Source organism: Myotis nattereri (genome assembly GCF_964212035.1).
Source record: "Myotis nattereri genome assembly, chromosome: 9".
Classification (NCBI taxonomy): Eukaryota; Metazoa; Chordata; class Mammalia; order Chiroptera; family Vespertilionidae; genus Myotis; species Myotis nattereri.
In genome coordinates this window covers 36,080,029-36,096,055 of record NC_138084.1, presented here as the reverse complement: position 1 = coordinate 36,096,055, position 16,027 = coordinate 36,080,029, and positions in this window count along the sequence as shown.

Sequence of the window (16,027 nt, the reverse complement as noted above, 5' to 3'; positions counted from 1 at the left end):
GCATTTAAAATGCCAGGTTGGGTTGCCCTAACCAGTTTGACTCAGTGGATAGAGCATCAGTCTGCAGACTCAAGGGTCCCAGGTTCAATTCCGGGCAAGGGCATGTACCTTGGTTGCAGGAACATCCCTAGTGGGGAGTGTGCAGGAGGCAGCTGATCGATGTTTCTCTCTCATCGATGTTTCTAGCTCTCTATCCCTCTCCCTTCATCTCTGTAAAAAAATCAATAAAATACATTTAAAAAAATTAAAAAAATCATAATTCTCCCCTTTAAAAAATAAACAATTATTGTGGGGTCTGTTTAAAAAAAATGCCAGGTGATGGGTTATTTATGCTGTTGCTCTGACAACCAGTGTATATACATAAGTATTCATATGTATTGGAATGGAATTCTGGCTCTGGGTTATCTACAAACTTGTTTGAAAACTTAAGCAAGTTTCTTATTTTGTATACTGGAATTCTAGCATTTTCCTAGAGATATGCTATATGAATACATGTTTCTCTTTATAAAATTTTGAGTTTCTCTGATGAAAAAAGCATCAATGGTAAGTACCAAATACAAAGATGACAGTTAATGATACTAATAATGCTTCAAAACATCATTTTTCTGAGTAGTACTTTCTTCTGTCAGATCGCAGTATATTTGAGGGGGAATGCTAAGGTGTAGGTAGTAATATAACTGTGTTAGGTCTGAACAAATAATTTAATTAATACCCCTTCCCCTGGGAACTGACCTTTAGACCACTTCACAACTGACATTCCCTTTCGCTTAGACCACATGCCTCTTGCTAAGACCACATTATCCTCCCCCTCCAGACCTTCCTAGGATCCGCACCCACACAGAGAATTCTCCGCCCAGAAAAAGCCCACCTAGAGTCCTTTAAAATCTGACTCCCGGTCCCTGGGTGCTGATGCCATTTTGGGGCTCAGCCCATCTGGGTTTCCAGATGACCTAATAAATCTATAATCCCTCACCACTTTTGGCCTCGTGCATTCCTCCTTCGGCAACCCTAATTCCAAATGATGCAACTGAAGCACTCTGAGGTCTATAATTCGGGTCTTGCCCCTGAAGTTGCACAAGGCAGGGTCTAGAAACCAGGATACCAACTCCCTGGCCAAGTATCCTCCCTTCTTTTAAATTTGTTTGCCTCATATGTTTCCTGGGCTGGGAATTCAAGATTTCTGATTCTCCTCCAGATTTAGGAAGTAAAACAGAGTTGTACCTTCTGTGAATTACCAAATACTTACCTTTCCTTGGTTTAAATGCACTCTGGTTGACAGTTATATTTTATTGTGGCCGATTAGATAAAGGGTGAAGTGAGAACATTTGTGAACCACCAAGGAACTCAATACAGAAAACAAGGATACCATGGTGAACCAATGCAGATCCAGTTACCCAAATGCTGTCTGAGACTTTAATCTTTGTCCCAGAGAACTGCACGTCTCCATTTTCACATCCGTACACTGAGCTCCCCTCCCTTAGAAGAAAAGTATAAAAATCAACAAAATGTCTTAGTTTGTAATGTAGAATGATAAACCAGAACAAAGGACTGACCTTTTTCTTTTAGTTAATTCACTATATGCTTTATTCTCTTTCATGCATCATTTATAATAGAATTTCATTTTGTTTTAGAAAGGGTTCTTATACTCTTCTGGACAGAACATTTTAAAAGTTTGTCTCCTGCCCTAGCTGGTTTGGCTCAGTGGATAGAGCATCAGCCTGCGGACTCAAGGGTCCCGGGTTCGATTCCGGTCAAGGGCATGTACCTTGGTTGTGGGCACATCTTCAGTGGGGAGTGTGCAGGAGGCAGCTGATCGATGTTTCTCTCTTATCGATGTTTCTAACTCTCTCTCCCTCTCCGGAGAGTTCCTCTCTGTAAAAAATCAATAAAAAATATATTAAAAATAAAGTTTGTCTCCTTTCTGCATTTTCACTATAATTGCAAGCCAGAGATAAAATCCAACTGGATCTGGGAAATAACTGGTGAGAAAAAGACTTAAATGTTTACTACATATATTCAATAGTAAATTCACTCACACCTTTCAGATTACAACTCACCTTTCCACATCACACTAGAGCCAAAGGACAAACACATATATAGTCATGCACTGCTTAACCACAGGAATACATTCTGAGAAACATGTTGTTAGGTGATTTCATTGTGGTCTGAATATCATAGAGTGTGCTCACACAAACCTGATGGTATAGCCTACTACATACCTATTCTATATGGTATACTACCACCATATATGCGGACCATCACTGACTGAAACATCATTATACAGCGCATGACTGTATAATGACATGCCACCAAATCAAAGGCATAGAGGGGAAAAGATAAGACCAGAGTCATTTCAAGGTCTAAAGTTATCCCACTCATGTGCAATTTTCCCCAGGGCTTACATATCTGAGATCTCAAGGAAGGAAGGGCACAAAGGAGGTGAGTGGTGCCTACAAGTCATTGTGAGTGTGTGGCACCCTCAAGTAGACTTTTAAAAAGATATCATGAGCCTGGGCACCAATCAGCCTGTGTTAGAACAGAAGGATATAGTTTCTGATTTTGACTTTTCCTTTTTGTAGTTTCTTTGTTAAACTTCCTATTGAACCTATTATATTTTAAAAAACTTTATTTTGGAAAAAAAATCACAAAAATCTCATATGCACTAATGACAAGGGAAATTACCTACTGTGTGCCAGACATTGTGGTAAGGCGCTGGGGATATTGTAATGAAGAAGGCAAAAATAATCTCTGTCTTCATATAGCTAAAAGTTTTTTGGGGAAGACAGAACTTGAAAAAGATATTAAGATGTGCTATGTAATGAAAGAGGAAGTACAAGTTGCTATGGATATTAGTGGAGAGAGCAATTAGACATAAACAGAAGAGAAATTCTCTGGATAGAAATCAAAAGCCAAAATTAAAACCAAGAGCTCTCAGGAATGAGTGGATATCGTAAATCCAAGATTTTATTTACTTGACTTCAAATGGGTTGAATATTTCAATCAGTTAAGAACCGTATTCTTTTTCTTTCTCAGCCTTTGTCCAGAGAGTGGGAGCATTCTGAAAGATTTGGTCTGAATCCAGACTCTTATTATTTTTAGGAATTAATTAAAATTGTTATACACAACAGGGAGATGGAGCTATTGTCCTGGAGAGCTCATAGCCTGGTTGGAGACGCAATGTATAAACAGAAGAAATAAAAGAGGGCTGTTAGGAGACTAAAATTGAATAAAGCTTTATAGAAGGTAGAGGAAGAAGTTGATATGATCAGGAATGATAAGAGATGACGTTATGATGGAAATGTCCTATTTTGAAACTTATTGGTGAGTTATGACACTCCAATACAGGCTTAGTGTACAAGACTGGGCTTTAAACTTAGACCAGGATTTATTAACCCTATCACTATTGACATTTTGGGCCAAATAATTCTTTGTTGTTGGAGGCTGTCCTGTGCATAGTTAGCAGTATCCCTGGCCTCTACCCACTACAACTGGGCGCAACATTCTCCCCATTGTGACAACCAAAAATGTTTCCTACCATTACTAAATGTTCCCTGGGAGGCAAAAGTCACCCTTCAGTTGAGAACCACTGCATTAGGCCCTGCCATCATGTTAAGCCTGGCTGATGGCAGAGGGAGGTCAGCAATATAGGAGAGATTCAGTAGCCAGTTATGATGAGATAAATAGTTGGTATCAACATTACTATACATTTTGGTGTCTAGAAGGGGGTTCTTGAACTTCAGAGTGCCAGGTGAAAACTTCCCTTTTAGCATAAGACATAGGGGTAGATTGTCAAGGCTAATTGTCTAATGATCAGGACAAGGACTAGAGAGCTATTTCTGGGCCAATTGAACAGGGAAGATAATTCCAATTCTATTCAAAGGGAAGATAAAAATTTACCCATAGAAGTATCTAGTAGGAATCTAAGGTACAATTGTGTCAACATATAAGAGATGAGCAGGTTAAGCCATGAAGAGCTGGGGTAGGTAAAAACAGATGTGAAACTTCACTTTCTTTAGTTTTGGGCTTATTCATAGGTATTAGGAAGCTGGACTAGATAATTCTTCTAACTCCAATGTTATAGGTATAAAGGAAGACATTTTAATACTTTAATGAATGCCACATATCCTAAACATGAATACAATTTTGTCCCTGTTCTTAAAGAACTCTCACTCTACTATAGCAAATACAACTAAAATTTCTACAGTATAATAATAATAATAATATATATTTTAAATTTTTTTGTTGATTTTAGAGAGAGGAATGGAGAGAGAGAGAGAGAAACATTGATTTGTTGTTCCACGTATTTGTGCATTCCTTGGTTGCTTCTTGTATATGCTCTGACTGGAGATGGAACCTGCGAGCTTGGTGTATTGGGACAATGCTCAAACCAACTGAGCTACCCGGCCAGGACTACAGTGTAATAATACTATTTGATATAAACAAAATTATATAGGTGCTGTTGGTTGATGCTCAAACCATTTCTAATCTGAAAAAGTTAGAAGGCTAATAGAGACATTTCTCAGACTCCTTTTCAGTTAGGACTCCAGCTATAATTCAATTTGATGGATGTTGTACTAAATTAGTAATATGTAAGCCAGAGACCATCTCTGCTATCACATGGAGATTCCCTAAGAATAAAGACAACAGAGGAAGGTAGAGTTAAGAGATGGCAAGGAATGGATTCTTATTTACATGTTTTGAGTCCCTGGATCCATGTCTACCCATAGACTTTTCAGTTGCATGAGAAAATATATTCCACTTTTGCTTTAAAAAAATTATCATCTGGGGTAATTTGGAATGAAGTGCCTATTAAAAGTAAGGCTTTGGTGAACCAACTAGTTGCTGAGTTAGACCACTATAAGAAGCACAAGGAATACACGTGCAGGTATTGTGCTGGTTGTTTCTAATTGTGCTAGAAAACTGAAGAAAATTATAGGTTCCAAATTTTTAGCATAGGGCATGTTTAAGGAAAAGCAGGGGTTTTCTATTATTGCCCCCAAAATGTATCTTTTGTAGCCACAGGTCTAACATACCAAAAATTAGAAGCAGAATCTTCTTCAGTAAAACACTGAAATATTAGAGGTAGAATTAACAGCATCACTTGACCTCTGATGTGCAAATGAGGGTACTGGCTGTAAAAGAATGGTACAACAAAAATGGCACCCTGTGCTGCCAAACTCCAATGAATGGTCCTTGCCTGCAGAAGCAGCTCCCTTATTCCCCTAATGAGACTGGTCTTACCTTTCTTGAAAACCCTACAGAAATCTTGTGGTAACCAGTCTCTAAGAAGGCTCTTAGAAAATTAGTGATTTGCAACTCTTAGAGAACACTTACCAGATATTTTGGACTCAGTATATGACTTTGGGTATCTAGAAGTGGTCTGATTACACTTAGTTGGTGAGTTAAAAATCATTCAACTGGTGAATGGAGCTAATAAAGTTGGGTTACCACACATTTCTTGATATAATGTTGAAGACAAGCTCCAAAGTTTGTGAGGAAAGCAATACTGAAGAGGGTTGTTATTCATATTGGATTTTCCACCACTATACGCCCCAAAAGGGCCTAGAGCACACTTTCTCATCACCCCATAGCATGAAGAAATATATTGGTGAGAACAGCACAAGCATGCCTAAATATTACTGTAATGGCTGCCTCTGGGGGCAAAGGTTGCATGTGTTGCCATTGAAATGGGCTTTCTAATTTCAATGATGGTGAAGAATCCTGAGATGCCAGATAACAGAACGTAACTGCCAAGGACACAGTGGGCACAATTTCTGAATGGTAATTGAAATGTTTGACCTACAGAGATTTTTGGTGGTTAATTGATCTTAAGAGTTTCCAGTACTAAAATAGATGGGTTGCTCACTAAGGACTTAGATTTTTATGTAACTGAACAAACTCTAGGTTGGAAAAGGAGAGGCCTGATTAGAGACACTACTAATAACAGCTTTCACTCATTTCCTAATCTTGGGAAGTTTACAGACTCAAAGGCTCTTGAAAAAAGTATGCTAGGTACCTTTAAGAAAAGACCTTGTGATAACACCAATAGTATGTGTAAATTGCCCAGCCAGAGTGACTCAGTGGGTGAGCTTCGACCTATGAACTAGCAGGTTATGGTTTGATTCCCATTCCCAGTCAGGGCACATGCCTGGATTGCTGGCTTGATCCCCAGTAGGGGGCATGCAGAAGGCAGCCAATCAATGATTCTCTCCCATCATTGTTGTTTCTATCTCTCTCCCTCCCTCTCTGGAATAAAAAATATATATTAAAAGAAAAGTATGTGTAAATCGTTCTTTCAACCTTTCTCCAAAGGGATATACAGCTATTTACGAGTGTAAAACTATGTGGGTGCATGGGGGTAGGTGGTATCTTAACTTTAGGGATTATTAGGCAATGGTGTTAATCCCTGTTAACCCAGAATAACAAGCAAACAAGACTCACTGGTTTTACTGTATATCCCCATCATCCAGTAGCAGCTGGCTTTTAGAACTCTGGAATGGTCTTTTAAAGACTCTATCCTAGCGCCAGCAGAGAGGGAACACTTTGCAAAATTAGAGTTTTATCCTATAGAAGGGATTAGCAAATATAGTCTGAGGGCCAAACCTGGCCTATATTCTGCTTTCGTATAGCCTTTAAAAATGGCTTTTAGCCCTAACCGACTTGGCTCAGTGGATAGAGCAGCCGTGGGCAAACTACGGACCGCGGGCCGGATCCGGCCCCTTTGAAATGAATAAAACTAAAAAAGAAAAAGACCGTACCCTTTTATGTAATGATGTTTACTTTGAATTTACATTAGTTCACACAAACACTCCATCCATGCTTTTGTTCCGGCCCTCTGGTCCAGTTTAAGAACCCATTGTGGCCCTCGAGTCAAAAAGTTTGCCCACCCCTGGGATAGAGCATCAGCCTGCAGACTGAGGGGTCCCAGGTTCAATTCTGGCCAAGGGCACATGCCTGGGTTGTGGGCTCAATCCCCAGTCGGGGGCATGGAGGGGGCAGCTGATCAATGATTCTCTCTTATCATTGATGTTTCCATCTCTCTCTCCTTCTCCCGTCCTCTCTGAAATCAATAAAGTAATATATTTAAAAAAATGGCTTTTATGCTTTTTAAGGGTTGTGAACAAACACAGAGTATGTGACAGATACCATATGTGGTCCTTAAAGACTGAAATATTTACTATCTGGCCCTTTACAGGAAAGTTGCCAACTCCTGTCTTATAGCATTACATGCTGCGAAATAGCAACTAATATAGAGTGCTGCTTCTCCCTTATCTACAATACTGGGGTGAGTTAGATACTTCCATTATTATACATAGTGACTTACCCCTAAAATGTTTTTGCTTTTTATTTCCACAAGTTTGAGCTTTGCCAATTTAAACATGGTGATGTACTCATAAAATGTTTTGCTTTCTATTCCCACAAGTTCGAGCGTTGCCAATTTAAAGGTCCTAGTATCCAAGGGAGGAATGGTCTTCCCAGAAAATCCGACAATGGTTCTACTTAGCTGGAAGTTTATACTTTATTTTGGGTTCTTTGTAACATTGAAACCATAGGGGAACAAAGAGGTTACAGTGTAGGTTGGTAAGATTATTCCTTGATAAAAAAGGAAAATCTGATTACTGCCACTTAATGGAGCAAGGATGAGAATGTTTGAACCCAGGGGATGCTTTGGGTCACCTCCTAATATTGCCGATTCACGTGAAAACCTCAACCAACTGTAGGCGCTGGCAAAATGAATATGAAACCAGATGATGGAAGGATGTTTTCAACAGAGACTCAAGACCAGTTGTTGAAATGAGGATGTAGTAGCTACCCATCTCCTTTGTTCTGTTTTGTATATACAGGATGGGGCAAAAGTAGGTTTACAGTTCTTTGTATGGAAAGTAATATAATCATTGATACATTATAATACAAGAATAAATCCTGTGTTTTGCATACTTATAACTGTATACCTATTTTAAAAAATATGTTTTTATTGATTTTAGAAAGAGGAAGGGGGAGAGAGAGAAAGAGAAACACTGATCTGCTGCCTCCCCCTCCAGCCCCCCACTGGGGATTGAACCTGAAACCTGGGTATGTGCCCAGACCAGGAATCAAACCAAAGACCTCTTGGTGCATGGGACAGTGTTCAACCAACGGAGTTACACCAGCCAGGGCTGTAAACCTGCTTTTGTTCCACCCTGTATCATTCCCATTGACTTGTTTTTCCTTCTAGTTTATATAAGGTATATTCGTAGTTTAGTTAATAATATAGTACTATAGTACTAAAGTTAATTTATTAATTTTCTATGATTATATGAAAGATTAACATTATAGGAAGCTAGGTGAAAGGCATTTGTATTATTTTTGCAACTTTTCTGTGTCTAAATTTCAAAATTAGAAGCTATTTTAAATTAAAATTAAAAGCAAAATTATCATGAAAACATACAAAATATATAACTTAGAAATACATAAAATAGTGATGAAGTTTTAGATGCAACTGGACAATAAAAAATACATTTATATACTGTTTGATTTTTTTAAAATACAAATGACATTAAGAATTTCTTCTGAATTACACTAGCCATAACAGAAATTTGTCTTCTATCATTTTTTCAATTTTGCTGCCCTAAAATTATCTTTTATCTCTTCTTTGGAACTATGAGAGAGATACTGAAATCTCTGGATTTATCTTGTTTCTTAAATCACCTTTCCCCAGATATCTGTGTTCTTTTGGTATAATTCTTCATCTTATTCTTCCAGTTTTGCTAATTTTCTATTCATCAAAGTCCACTTGCTGTTTAAACCATCTTTTAATTTGAATAATCTTCAACTCATCCTTTTATATAAAAGTTAGATGCAACCTTCTCTCATATTCCTCGGGAGATTCTGTATAAGAATTAAATAAAAAAACATGTAAGATGCTTAGAACAATGCCTAACACTACACCCAATATAAATTCCACTAAATAAGTATTATAATTATTATTTCCAAGATCCTCCTCTGTTTACTCTAATAACTATTTGCTTGAGTATTCTTTCTTTTGTTGATTGGTACCACCCTTTCATGGTATTGGTCTTCCTTGGGTATTTAGTGGTTTTTAATTTTGTTCTCATCTTGGTATTACTTGTTCTGTGCATGATGCTGTTTCTATTATCACAGTTTTCTCTGGTTATTGTGAGGGACGGATAATATGTAATCTTAAACAGGACATGCCAGTGGTTAATATTCTGGGTGTGAAATTAGGCTTCCTTTCCTGGATGAAGCTACCTGGGGTACTGCCTGATGGGAAACTGCCCCAAGTTTCTGGAGTCACTATGTCAGCCTTCAGGCAAATCATTCCAGGATACCCTTAGCTTTGAAGGATGAGTGGAGGGAGAAGTCAATTCAACCAGAGGTTTCAAATTCCATTTCCAAGTTACCCTCTATGGTTGCTCTAAGACATTACGCCCTTCACCCTCCCTGACTCTCCCAATACCCTGTATCCATTGCCTCTCAGTTTGAAATCTGATTCTTGGTCTGCTAATCTGATCCTATCTGCATTCTCACTTTCAGGGATTCTCAAAATTCCAAATCTGCTGGTAATCTTGGGCTCCAAAAATCTTGGGCCATGCTTTTAAAAACAAAACAAAACTCTGTGCCTAGGTCATCTGGTAAGTTCAGATTCATGCTTCAAGACTCAAAGAGTATTTTTCCCCCACTTTGATTCATAAGTTAACCATATTTTTCTATGAATTTACATAGCTCCTATGTATACCTTTATTGTTCATTTACAAATGGCTATGCTCTCCCCTACTAAACTGTGAATAAATTAACAAAAGAAAAATACGCTTTCCAGGTTATTAGTAACACTAATGTGTCTATCAGATTATTTTTCTTATGGTCTTGCTGAGAGGCAATTTACATTTTGTATGATTTTATTTTATTTATTTGAGAGAGAGAAGGATAGAAGGGGGGAGGGAGGGAGGGAGGGAGGGGGAGAGAGAGAGAGAGAGAGAGAGAGAGAGAGAGAGAGAGAGAGGAGAGAAAACACACTGAATTGTTCTTCCATTCACCTATGCATTCCTTGGTTGATTTTTTTAAAAAAATTTTTTTATTGATTTCAGAGAGAAAAAGAGAGGGAGAGATAGAAACATCAATGATGAGAATTATTGATTGGCTGCCTCCTGCACGCTCCCTACTGGGGATCGAGCCCACAATCCAGGCATGTGCTCTGACTGGGAATCGAATGTGACCTCCTGGTTCATAGATTGATGGTCAACCACTGAAACACACCGGCTGGACCATTGGTTGACTCTTATATGTGTCCTGACCAGGGACTGTACCCACAACCTTGGTGTACTGGGACTACGCTTTAACCAACTGAGCTACTTGGCCAGGGCAAATTTAAAAATAAAAATTCTGATATTACTAAAATTTGTAATTTATAGTACCGTGGACCAAGAATGAAAAAGGTTTAACTTGTGCTATTGTTACCAGAGGACCTGGCCCTGAGCTGGTCTGCCTAGGGTCAGGCCAGCCAGTAGTGCATGTGTAGGAAAAATTTCACAGCATGAATCCAGGTGATTGAGAGTACGTACATTTACTAAAGCTGGGGGCACTGAAACAAGGAAGGACTTAGCACAGAAGCAACAGGAGAGCCTAGGCTGGGTTGCTTTAGCTCACTGGGAAGCCAGAGAAAAGGGAGCCTTGAAGGTTCAGGGAGTAGCGTGGACAAGCTGTTGCTGCCCACTGCTACCCTGGTTCCAAGTCTTATGATGACCTTTAGAGTTTAGGAGATGTGTACTTGTCGGGGCAGAAGAGGGAGAACGGGAAGGTGTGGACATGCTCCCCAGAGGGAAAGGGCATGAGCTGGGTCCTATATCTTGATGGTTTTTATCTCTCTGCCAGGCAGGAATCTTAGGTGAGGTCTCAGGGGAAGGATTCAGCAGAATATTCATCAGTTTTCCAGGTGTGTCCTTTCAGGGTGGTGATCTCTACTGACTGGTCAGTGCCAGGGCAGGGGTCTTTAGTCATAGAAGCTGGCCCACCTGGTTTTGCTGCTTTTCTGGGCGTGGAGCTGAAATACAACTGAAGCCTAGAGGTTATCTATAGGCTGGAGGTTACATTCTGTATCTGGCTGTAAATTGCTTGGTCAGTTTGTTCAGCTATCTGTCTGTCTTCCTATTCCACTGGTACTGGCTTACTGTCTCACTGTCATTAAGAAAGGGATTGGGCCCTAACTGGTTTGGCTTGGTGGATAGAGTGTCGGCGGACTGAAGGGTCCCAGGTTCGATTCTGGTCAAGGGCATGTACCTTGGTTGCAGGCACATCCCCAGTAGGGGGTGTGCAAGAGGCAGCTGATCGATGTTTCTCTCTCATCGATGTTTCTAACTATCTCTCTCCCTTCCTCTCTGTAAAAAATCAATAAAATATATTTTAAAAAAGCCGAAACCGGTTTGGCTCAGTGGATAGAGCGTCAGCCTGCGGACTGAAAGGTCCCAGGTTCGATTCCAGTCAAGGGCATGTACCTGGGTTGCGGGCACATCCCCAGTAGGAGATGTGCAGGAGGCAGCTAATCGATGTTTCTCTCTCATTGATATTTCTAACTCTCTATCTCTCTCCCTTCGTCTCTGTAGAAAATCAATAAAATATATTTAAAAAATATATATATTTTTTAAAAAAAGAAAGTGATTGAGATGAATGATCCTAGAAAAACAATTAGGAAGGAAATGGCTTTACTATCCTAGAGAACAAATTTTTAAAAAAAATACCCAAGGATATGTTTTATTGATTTTAGAGAGAAAGGGGGGGAGGGAGAGAGAAAGAAACATCAACGTGAGAGAGAAATACCAATTGGTTGCCTTCCATACTCGCTCTGAATGGGTATCAAACCTGCAACCTAGGTATGTGCCCTCACTGGGAATCAAACCCACAATCTTTTTGGTGTGTGGGGCGATGCTCCAACCAACTCAGCCATCCAACCAGGACAAGAACAAACAGACTTTTAACACTAGATTTATTCCAAACAAGTTTATGCTAACTTGACATTATTCCTATGTATGCATTGGGAAAGAGTAATAGATAAAAACACTGGGCTTTGTAGTCGGGCAGATGTGATTTTGAATTTCGGATTGCTACTTGTTAGCTTTGTAAAACTGGATAAGCAACTTGAACACTCTGAGAATGCAGGAGGCAGCCTCCTAAAACGGCTCACAGTGATAATCTCTACCTCCTGGTATTCATGCCTTTGTGTCATACTCTCTCCTCCTGAATGTGGGCTGTATCTAGCTATCCTTAAAAAAAAAATCAACACAAGTTTATTTCTCAGTTCTTTTGGAGACTGAGAAGTCCAAGATCAAGGTGCCAGAAGATTTGATGTCTGTTGAGAGCCTGCATCCTGGTTCACTAAAGGGACTTGCTTTTAATTAATAGAACACAAGAAAACTGGTGGGATAACTCTTCCAAAATTAGGTTATAAAAGTTTGTGACTTTTCTTACTGGCACTCTCTGACTTGCTCACTTTGATAAAGCCAGCTACCATGTTGTAAGCAGCCTCATAAAGGTCAGATCTACAGCCTCTCAGACAGAGAGGCATAGGTGACCTGGACTTGCTAAGGTCATGTTAAGGGGGTTGATGGGTGTCACAGACCCAACTTCATTCTCGTCAGTCTTGTAGGACTGAGCCCTTATCCAGGTAGATAGTGTTGGAATTGAAATTGTAGGCCACCTGGTGCTGGAAGGTGTTAAAAACACACACCCCACTGGAAAAAGAGAATAAATTATTCCTTTTACTGATGAAGAAACTGAGGACCAGAGAACTTATGTACTTGTCCAATATTCCACAACTAGAAAATGTCAGAGCCTATATTCAAACCTAGTTTTTTCCCATCATTACCATTTAATGCAACACTTATTTAATGAACAACTACTAGGTGTCAGGCATTACTTTAGGTCAGCGGTTCTCAACCTGTGGGTCGCGACCCCTTTGGCAGTCGAGCGACCCTTTCACAGGGGTCACCTAAGACCATCCTGCATATCAGATATTTACATTGCGATTCATAACAGTAGCAACATCACAGTTATGAAGTAGCAATGAAATAATTTTATCATCGGGTCACAATATGAGGAACTGTATTTAAAGGGCCAGAAGGTTGAGAACCACTGCTTTAGGACCTGAGAATACAAAGGTGGATAAATCAAGATCTCTGTTCTCATGGAGCTTATATTCCCTCTTTCACTATAAAATTGGATATAATAATTTAAACATTTTATTACTTTTTTCCTATGTTTATTCTAGATTGTGTTTTTAATCTGACTTGGAAATGCAACGTTTACTTTATCATCAACTTTGTCCTAATTTAAGTAAATTTCACTAGTAGTGATATAATAAAAGGCAGAGGCATGGTTATGTGTTTCAGTATTTGACTGGCTACTAGATAAATGCTCCATATATACTCCAAACAATTCTTCATTGATTTTCATAACAGGGTTTGTGTCTTGAACTTCAGGCGTTTGTTTCATAAACTCTATTCATTTCTCATATTCTGGTATAAAGTTTAGTTGATGAAAGTCTACTTTTTATCTTGACTACAAAATTAAGCAAAAATAGAATAGGTATAGTTTATTGCTGTTGCACAATTTAAGGAGTGCTGGACTTATTTGATGCTTGCAGGAATACTGTGAGAACCTAATTGGTTGTTAACTTACTGTGAAATTAGTAAGACTTAGAACTTCAAACCCACAACAGACTAAACCCTATATTGTATCTGACTGAAGCCATGAGCATAGCTTGTTCTATAGAACAAATACAGTGGGGCCTTGACTTACGAGTGTCCCGACTAACGAGTTTTTTAAGATACCAGCTGTCTCTCCGCTGATTTTTTGCATTGAGTTGACAGAGTAATTTGAGTTAACGAGCTCAACGAACTCAGTCTCGGAACGAATTAAACTCGTAAGTCAAGGCCCCACTGTATACATTTAACTGTCAGAAAAAAAATGTTTCCAAAGCCCTCCTGAAAAGCAGTAGTGACTTAGTTCCTGATACAGCTGTGTGGTAGATTTATGGTGCTTTGATGTTATAACACAGTAATCCCCTCTTATCTGAGGTTTCACTTTCTGCAGTTTCAGTTACCCATGGTCAACCACGGTCTGAAAACATTAAATTTATCCATCAACATCGTCTGCTCTTGACATCTAACCATCAACATCACCATGGCTCCATGATCCAGGATCACATGAAGATAATCTTCCTCCTGATTTATCAGAAGGTCAATAATAGCCTAATGCTACATCACAATGCCTATGTCATTTACCTAACTTCATCTCATCACATATGCGTTTCATCATTGCATATCATAAGGGTGAGAACAGGACAGTATTTTGAGTGAGCACAATTAACTTTTCCTACAGCATGTTATAATTGTTCTACTTTACTAGTTAACCTCTTGCTGTGCCAAATTTATAAATTAAACTGTATGATAGGTATGTATGTATAGGAAAAAAACCCCCAGTATATATAGGATTCGGTGCTACATATAGGATTCCAGGTATCCTCTGGAGTACTTAAAATGTATCCTCCTTGGAAAAGGGGGTGGGAGCCTACTGTATGGTTATTTAATACAAGCTGTGACAGGTACTTGAAAAATGAATTGGTGTTGATATAGGTGTATTCTAAAGTGCTTCTTGAAATAGGTGCTTGGTTGAGAAAAAAATGGTGAATGAATGTTGCTGAGTGAAACTGGGAGCCTTTTAAGAACTCTAAAGCATGTGAGGCTTTGACAATATACCATGACATTTTACTTATTATAAGAGAAGTCTAACCTCTTCATTCATACATGTAGAATAGCAAAAGTAACACTTTGCATTTCCAAGGTCCTTTTCTAAACCCTAAGCAGCTCTTAAGTGTTAAGCAATTAATTCTTCCATAGCTGTAACATGGTTATATAACCTACTGCAGAATTAACTGACTGACACCTATGAAGTGCTCTGGAAATGGACATCCACAGTGATTTTTAAGATACTGTTTTAGTAGCATGGAGAAACGCCTTGGAATAAAATCCTTATCATTCTAAGCCAACCCAGTGTTGTAGTATTCAGAGCACTGTTCTCCTTATATATTTAGGGCAGTGAGCTTCGGCTACTTCTTTACATGAAATCTTGAAATCACCTGGTGGAGGAAGTTGAAAAATTAAGTGAAAAAATAATTCCAACAGTGAAATTTCCCACTCACTAAGAATCAAGGGATTCTCTTTCTTGAGGGACAGGGGAAGGATGGGGAAAAGTTATGGCTGCAAAAAGAACATGGTGGGGCAGCCAACTTGAAGGACTACTAGAAGAGGCTTGGAGACTCAACATTCATCCCTTTACTCAATAAAAACATACTGAAAGCCAAATCTGGGATTTTTATAGATCATGGGCGTTTGTTTAATTAATGTACTACATTTCCTTATGACAAAAGATATCTGCCATTAAATTTTGCATGCTCCTAAGTTGATTTTTTTTTTCTACCAAATTTAAATGGTTGTCAAATTTGTGCAACAAAACAGTGCCAAAAGGAGTCTAACGTGGTGCTCTATCATATGAAAGAGGTCCAATGTATGTTCCCTGCTCTTAAAAATGTAGATGGAGCAGCTTTCAATTAATATGTACATTTTCCAAAGTGGAGTCTCTAAAGTTCTGGGACTCCTCAGAAGTAATGAAGGCCCCAGTATCATCAAAACTTTGAGTTCTTCAAAAGAAAGGGTCCTATGTGGATGGATATTCTGTCTGTACGAATTGATCTAAACCACCCTTATAATATAGCTCTTCCCTCAATGCCCTCACACATTTACAAATATCCCTGGAGGTGATGATAACCTAACCCACAACCCCTTCTTCTGCTTAAGATACACAATCAATTCCCATCATACTTGAAGTAAAATCCAAACTCCTTATGTTAGCCTCTAATACTCTAAGTAATCTGGTTCCTTCCTCCTTAACAATGTTTTAATCTTTCTATTCCTCAAACACAACCAAGCTCTTTCTGCATCAGGCTGCCCTTGCCTTCTCTCCATCTGGAATATTCTTC